Below are 7,723 nucleotides of genomic sequence, written 5' to 3'. Positions count from 1 at the left end.
GTTTCTCTACATCATATCCACATCATAACAGCACACCATAAGATGTGGTCACTTCGAAACATCAGTTTAATAGAACAAGAATACCCTTACTCAGTGGTGTTTACTTATTTAAAATGGAAATCACATTTACTATGCTATTTTATGTGAATAATTTTGCTTAATTAAGTGATACTAATGAATAAGAAATGTAAAATATGTTACCCATTTATTTTATTTTAAGAAAACAAAGTCTCTCTCTAGGTAAAAGTACTCAGAGCAAGTTCCATGCTGTGATAATCTAGGACAGGTTTACTAATTCATTATTAAACCACAACTGTAAGTGAACTGTAAAGAAAATTGCTGTCCCTATAAATGAAAAAGGAAAGTGTTTTCCCACTGTTTTGTAAGCCCATGTGATCTGATGTTTCTAAAATGATACACGTTCCTTTTCCTGGTCTCTGTAATTTTATTAAAATATATTAGGGTTCCCCAAATCTGGCAGAATGGTGACCTTTTCGTTCAACTTCCAAAACTGGGCCAGACCTGTAATATCCAGCAGCTGCCAACCGTGGGGTTTTACCTTTGCTGACTTATCTTCCTGAAGTGTCCTATTTTTGTGAACAACACATTTTTACAGATCCCAGTAAAGGAACAAAGAGCACCAGGTGTGTGTGCATATGAAGAGTAAAGGGTTCATATTGACCACAGGTAATCGTTCCACTGCAAAGCATCAAACCTGAGTTCATCTCCATGATATTCCAGGGGTTTCCCAAATCCTCCCACCAACATGTGAGAAGGAGACGGGAGCACCTGGGACCGATAGAGGAATGCAGTCATGCGACCCCTCCGCCGCTGGTGGCAAGTGGCCTGTGAATACATGGACCCCACATGTGCAAAGGGGTATAAGAATGTAAGAAGGAATATAAGAAAAAGTGTCAGCAATCCAGAATCTCACAATACAGATAGCAATTTTTAGAGTTCTAAATAATATTGTGCTATTTTGAGAGACTTGTGTTTGTCTTGTGTTTGTTATCACACACACACTCTTTTTTTAGAAAGATTTTAATCCAGTTTCATACATAAGGCTCACAGGATTAAGTTGAAAGCCAGATATTGGTATTAAGCAATTAAATCCGATGTCTGACAAAGCCAGAGAAATTCAATGTTGCCACAACGTCCTTTTTAAAACCATTTTTTTTGTGTGCATGTTAGAAAATACAGCTTTGGTGGGATGATGGAACATGCTGGTGACCTTCTTTCAAACACAAAGAAATTACTGTGCATAACTCTAAATATACATCCCTGCGTGGAACAGCAGAGCATAAAATTATTTAAGGGATTTTGCAATTAGGAGAGCATGCTATGAATATATGATTAACAGATAAAAAACTTATAAAGTATTTTCAAGTGCTCACTTGCAGCCTGTGAAGTAAAGTAATTTATTTTATAAATTGCTTAGAAATCATGAAAAATATTTTTTATGCATTACTTGAAGCATCTTCACAGGGTGTCAATTTTGTGCTCTCATTTTCATGTAACAGAATCCTCATGCCTTTAAAGAATGTTTCCATATAAACACCACCTTCTTCAAACAGTGTGTGAAGGTCTCGCTCGAAAACCTCTCAAAGCTGTTTATGAGCTCTCTTGCAGACCAAAATAGAAATTATCAAGGCATTCCATGACCTAAATAGGCAATTAGAGAGTAAAAAGGTGTCATAAGCTACATCAGATCATGACGAATTCCCCTGGCTGACAACAATTAAGCCAAGAAAAGGCAAAGAAAACAATGAGAAGAATAGGAAATAGGGGCAAAAAAACTGAAATGACAAGGAACCGTCTCTAATGGTAACAAAAGCCCAGGGGAAATTGAGTTTTCCAGTTAATAAATGTGAGAACTGTCCACGAGTCATCATTGCTCTACTCTGATAGTTCTGTAATGAATTGAACTTGTTCGCAGTTGTCTGAAAGGAATACTGAACACTGAGTGCAGAATGAATGTAGTTTAGAGCACAATCAAGAAGCTAAATGTTAACATATTAGGAGACATTCACATCATAGCTGCTGCACTTTTAGATAGCAAAGAATCTACTTCTGAATGAATTCTCAGTTTAGAGTTTTATTGTTTGCACTTTCTCCTCAATATACTCTATGTTCCTTTATAATTCTCTTTTTGGGTGGCGATTTGTGAATTGATTCAAATCTGAAGCTTTTTTAGAATAATAACATAACCGGTTGTACTTTATATACAGTACGTACTGTATTTCGTTTAAAGTCTTGATGTAAACAGAAATGTTCTGGAACTCCATGTTGATAGTAATGCTAATATTATTGTTGGTGTACATTTTTTATTGTTTCAAAATCTGAAAGTTTAGACACATCACAAAGAAATGCTCCTCTCTTTTTATGTAATGCTATGAACTCTCTTCCGAGGTTGCTTTGTATCAGCTGAAGATGACTGAATATGATAAAAATGACCAGGCCATCATTACCCTTTGGTTCTATTTCTTTACAGACCCATAGCCAGTAGTGGTTATACTTGGACGGCCCATCAGACCTTCTTTCAGAGACAGGAGGAAGCTGAAGGCCCCTAAGAAACCCCATGCAGACAAAGACGCAGGACCCAGAGAAAACTCAGGACACTGGCGCTGTGAGGTAACAGCACTTTCTTGCTCACTCATCCAGTTTCCTCACACTAGGCTCTCTGTACTGCAGTAACACACAGATCAACTTTGGGGTGAAGCAGACAAATTAAACGTGCTCAGTTTAGCCTTTTAACAAAACAGATATGGCATGACATGATACCATGCCGCATTAATAATACTGTGTATTTATCAGTGGTTTTAAAAAAAAAACACAAAGCATTGTATAATAGTGGACACGTACAAGGCATGACAGAATAAAAAAGAAATAGAAAGAAGGAGCTCAGTAAATTAAATTCTGTACTCAAATCTCCTGCAGAGCTTAAAATATACAGCAGGTACAGTATTTAAGTGCGTTTTGAGCAAGTTCAGTCTCAAGCTCAGCCTTTGGCAGAATAAGAGGGTCTGAATCATCAGATTTCCTCAAGCAGGTTGTCCTTAAAATAACCTAGAGTTAGACCATTCCGTGCCTTATGCATGAGCAAGAGAGGTATACTTAAAGTCCTCTCTAAATATCAGAGGGAGCCAGTACAATTTACGGAGGACAGAGTTTGTGCTGATGCAGAGTACTTTTAGTTGGCACATGAGCCACAGAGTCACAGAACTCTGGACATACCAAAGACTATTTTAGTACCTTAATAAATACCCCAGTAAATGAGGCATTACAATAATCTCGGTTAAATTAAGGGATGTATTCATATTTCATCATCAGATAGACAGCAAAGGCTTTAGCCAGGCAGTATTAAATAGATTACTCTTAATGCCCTTCTGATATTCCTGAAAAGAGCTTCATATGAAATTACAGAGTTAAAACTAACTACTGTAGGTTTCTAACTTCCATCAAGGGTTTAATGTCAGCACTGAAAATAATAATTAGGTCTTTACAAAGCTGATGTTCGCAGTATCTAAGCACACTTTAAGAACATGCCAAAGCTCAAAAACCTTTGACCACAAGACTATTCAGACCATTTGGATGTTTGTAGCTAATTGATCCAAAGATGTCGCCCATCTTATTCCTGAAAGAATAATGCTTCCTTACAGCCAACTTCAATATAAATAGCCTCTTCACATTCTTTGTCTTCCATTTTATTTTTGAAGTTCATATTGGAGTTACTGTACATACAGTGCAGTACATGCTCACTACACTCAATGTGCTTGTTAACAGTAAAATCCATCTGACATATGTTTGCCCAGTCCTGAGTATGGTCTGAATCTTTCTAAATCTTTCTTTTTGGAGCTTCTACAATGTTTGCTAATCTCCTAGTCTGATATAAAGTGAGAAAAGCAGCTGTATTATACAAATCCTTGAGCTACTTCACTAATTATATCACCCCAATATGAGCATGCACCATTCACCTTTCTGTACTCCTAGTTTCTAACTCAGTTATATGCATTTCCTTGAATGCCTGCCTTAAGTGTTAAAATTAATTGATTGTGAGAAACTTTATATTTCTTTTTCTCAGGTTCAAAATTTTCCATATCATATGCTGTATGTACAGTAACAATAGCTGCCGCTGCTTGTTGAAAGAGGGTTCAATGACAATTTTACTAAGCTTCTGAAATGAAATTAATTAATATTATGTCTTAATACTTTGATGCATTTTCTTGGATGTCACATAAAAGGATTGGGCACAAGTTATTTTATAATGCAGAAAGAGCATCTTAATATAAAATGAATCTCTGAACAAATGTTAAAATTACAGTCTGTTACAATAATACCAAGATGATTAATTATGCCAGTGCAATTTTCTCAGACGACATCAAGAACACCTGGTGTAAGCTCAGAGACCTTTTATGTGTAAAGAGAGTAGTGTGTTGGTTCCCTGCCCTATATACTGTACAGTAGCAAATTATTCCTGAAAAACAGAAAGAAGAAAGATCACCTGTAGCTGGTTTCAATGACTTTCAACTGTGAATTGGTGCTTTAATATGAAAGATTACAGACTGGCCTAGATTTCTACTGATTTACATTAATTAGTTTGCTGGCGGACGCAATGTTGACGTAGAATCGTTTGTTCAGCCACAGACTTGGGCTTCATTTTGCATGCACAACACATTTTTGCATTGCCTCAAGATAAAAACACAGCCTAATCACTTTTGTGATGGATCAAGATTGGGGAGGGATGGAGAGAGGGAAGTTTCTATGGATTAGGAGTGTCAAACAAAAGATCTAAGAGACTGCTCAGACAGGTATGCATATTTATTATTTTTCTACAGCAAACACAAAGCAAATTCCACAGTGTTCTTAACTATTAAGCATTAAAAGACTTTTTCTTTGTTTACTTGTGTTATGTCTTTCCCTATAGTTTGTTCTCGCAAAGCTATTCCTGCCATTTATCTTGCTATTACTATTCTGAACTAGAAATTTTGAACAACCTGTGCTGTTTATGACAAAAAATGAAGACATAAAACATACAGAGGATTAAGGGAGTAAAAACTATTATATACAGTATATGCATGCTTGTGTGTAAAGACAGCAAAAGCTGAAAGAAAAAACATGCTTGGTCTTTGTGTTGGTTAAAGTTCATTACTAATTAATAAATTGTACAAAGACAAGTTTCTTCATATCTGGAAGTCTCTATTTTGTAGCTGGTATTGATGATTTTAATCTGTGAATCGGTGCTTTAATATTGTAGTTCTAAAAGAATGTCACCAGAAACTGAGCTCCAGCTCCTGACCATTGTCAGAGCTGCTTGGGATTCCCTGTTCCAGCTCCACTGAAGCCACAGTTGACACTAAGCCTCCTGAAATGACAGAGGGAAAGAGCTCTCTCATGAGACCCCAGGATTCCCAGTGTGCAGCTCAAGTCCAGCCCTCTACACCAATGTTAATGGGCCAGGATCCTGCTTCTTGGAATCCATAACCAGCTCATTATGAGCAGCAGGGTGAGCAACTAAAAAACGCATCAAACAGTTTTAACACCAATTCTTAATTTACACAAGTTTTACAATAACTCAGTATAATCTATGGGCTGTGTTGCAAAAACCATTTGGGGGCACAGCGCTCATCTTCCCTGACATCACCTGCCAACGCTTGTTCAGAATGTGCCCTTGGCATTAAGTGAGAGGAGCACAGCTCTGATCTGTGTTTTGATCTGTGACTTGGGGCTGATGGGAAATACCTATTCATAAGATCAGTCTGCTCTGGTCTGCCCAGTGAGGAGCAAAATGATCATGCACAGGAGGGTGTCTCTTGTCATCACAGGGAAAGAATCACAGGGACCTTTGGTTCAGTAGCATCTCAAATCATGCAATCAACAGCATTGCCATTCTCTACCAAGGAAACACAATTTTGTGCTATGCTGTACTGTACGTGCTATAATTGTAATAATTATAATATGTTATAAGTTCTAAAAATATCCAGTCAGTTTCTCCAATCATGAAACATGTTTATTAACAGAATGTCAAGGCACTGACACTGGATCGTATGCAGCCGGGTGCTGTCTGCTGTCAGAAACAAAATCAGGATTGTTGTATTAAAGTGCCAGGCAAAAAATGAAATAATCTTAGTGGGACAATGAATTCTGTGTTATTTGAGAAAAAAAATACCTAGCAGAAACTCAGCAATGTCTGAATTTTATTCATGACCATATATTTATTGTATGTATGCTTAGAGGTCTTACTCTAATTTTGAGAATATACTGTATGGCATCATTACAAACATGTTTTTGGTTTTGAGCATCACTGCAAATGGTCTTGCAGCAGGAGTCTGAATACATTACTGATCCAGCCTCTGACACCTACAGCAGACTGAAGGAGGAGGGGACTTAGTGTGAGAAACAACAGGCTCTTCCAGGAGTCAAGGAACTGCAGACCAGACTCAGTGAAGTAATGCAGATCATGTCTAAAGCTGTTCTGCATCACTCCACGAATATGTAAGGATTTGCAAATCATCGCAAAGCCCACTTAAGAATGTTTAAGACTATATAAGAATTTAAAATCTTAAATCAAGCTGACGCATTAGTCATTACATTTATGGTTTCTTGGAAATGTCTCTACAAGACCTTTTAATCTTAACACAAAACAAGCGAATAAGAAACCCAATGGAATGAATCAAGTTCTGATTTTGAACTTGGCAAGGAGGCACAGACACTCATCTAAAACGGTGGCTTTCTGATGCAGCGAAAGCTTCACCTCTCTGCTGTGACTCATTGCATCCTACGGCTGAGCAAGCCAGCTGGTTTTCCATTAGTCAGAAAGTAAATGAGATTGAAATACAAAAAAGGCCATCCGAAACTAGTGCAGGAATGCATTTAATTTCCCTCCACTGTTTCTTCACCTCTTTCTAGAGTACCATAAACCTAGGAGCAATATACAGTATGTCACATTCTGTAATGAAAGAGGAAACGTTTATACTCAGTACAAGCAGCAGCCTTTCTCAATCCACTGCATAATGAAGTCCACCCCAAGACTTCTCCACTTCTATTTTTATAGTGTTTTTCACTGTTATTAGAGCTATTTAGGCTCTTGCAAGCACTCTGATCTGGTATTTATAGATCAATTGGATATCTGGAGAATTTGCCTGTCTAATGACCTACTGCAGTGCTTACAAGAGCTAAGGACTGCTGATAATGCTGTAGTTCCATAATCCTCAGTAATTTAATGAGAATTTCTTTTCTGCCAGAAATAGAGAAAAAAAGTGCTCCTTACCGCCTAAAGCATGTGAAAGGAAAGTGGAAATACGATTATTGATCAGTAATAGGAATGAAAAAAAGTGTATTTGCTTCATAAGAGGCACTTTGAGCCTTCCTGAGTGCCAGTGATAAAAGCTTGCTTTGGTTTCTGTAGGTCATTGGTAATCTTGTCTTGACACATCTAGTTTCGGAAAGATGATGTTTTAAAATCAATGACCGGACAGCGTGTGTCTAAGACACCTGACACAAAAGAAACAACTGCAGCAGTGTCAAGCACCTTGCCTGTCGTCAATGGATTTCTTGCTGAGACATGACTCCCAATAGTTCTCGCCCTGATCTGTATTGAAATTTGAAAGCAGAGCAAATTAACAGGACACATTTTTGTACCGTACTGTACCTCTGAAGACATATTCATTTTGGTTTCCTGGAAGTACAGTAACTGTAAAATCATAAAGGTATAAAGCCAGCAGGC

The sequence above is a fragment of the Atractosteus spatula genome, chromosome 9 (genome assembly GCF_055471065.1).
Source record: "Atractosteus spatula isolate fAtrSpa1 chromosome 9, fAtrSpa1.hap1, whole genome shotgun sequence".
Classification (NCBI taxonomy): Eukaryota; Metazoa; Chordata; class Actinopteri; order Semionotiformes; family Lepisosteidae; genus Atractosteus; species Atractosteus spatula.
This window is presented reverse-complemented; position numbering follows the sequence as displayed.